The sequence below is a fragment of the Hydra viridissima genome, unplaced genomic scaffold, assembly GCF_058129835.1.
Source record: "Hydra viridissima isolate aposymbiotic clone 2 unplaced genomic scaffold, HvirCarnegie_v1 scaffold_16, whole genome shotgun sequence".
NCBI classification, from domain to species: domain Eukaryota; kingdom Metazoa; phylum Cnidaria; class Hydrozoa; order Anthoathecata; family Hydridae; genus Hydra; species Hydra viridissima.
In genome coordinates, this window is record NW_028324315.1 from 7283996 (window position 1) to 7284614 (window position 619).

The 619-nt window shown below is 27.9% G+C and overlaps 1 protein-coding gene across 6 annotated transcripts in view; it reads left to right on the plus strand.

Moving 5' to 3' along the window:
• LOC149877830 (uncharacterized) overlaps positions 1-338 on the plus strand; it is a 4890-nt gene extending 4552 nt beyond the window's left edge. For all 6 annotated transcript variants that reach the window (XM_090073743.1, XM_090073744.1, XM_090073746.1 and 3 more), the window contains one exon: positions 37-338. The gene's annotated coding sequence lies outside the window, so the exon portion shown is untranslated. The remainder of the gene's footprint in view (positions 1-36) is intronic.
• The last annotated feature ends 281 nt before the right edge of the window (positions 339-619 follow it).

Consider the following 619-nt stretch of genomic DNA (forward strand, 5'->3'; position numbering starts at 1 on the left):
AGTTAAGTAGTTAATTTGATTTCCATTGTTTGTTAGAACGAATTCCGTCTTCGACACGTCACTGTTCTGACGATCAGCATGAAATCGTTTCAAATAGTTCAAATTGTTAGAAACGTTCTTAACATACTTTTTTATTCAGTAAAAAATAAGCAACTCATTTTTTTAATTTTTATACTTTAAGTAACTAAATATGGTATTGTAATAATACGAATTGTATTTTTGTATTGAAATTCGTTATCTTATTTTATCGTGCAATGCGATAAAACGCGATTAAACGGGATAAAACGCGATATGTTTTGAAAATTAATGTTACTGAAAGTGTATCTAATAGCACAAAACTTCTTTTGTTAAGTACAGCGACGAATAGCGGTCTGTTTACCCAAAAAAAGCGAGGAAAATAACAAATATTTCAAAAGTAAATGGTCAAATGTTTTTAGAGTATCTTTATTAGTTTTCTTAGACTCGCTAAAATCTGCCGAACGACTTCAAAATTTCAGCTAAATGTCTTCAAAATGTAAAGCAAGTTGTTTTATTTCTCAAGTTTTGTTAAGTAGCAAAAAATAGAAATGCTCTCCCTTTCTTTTTTTTTTCTTTTTTTTTTTTGTTTTTTTGTTTTCTT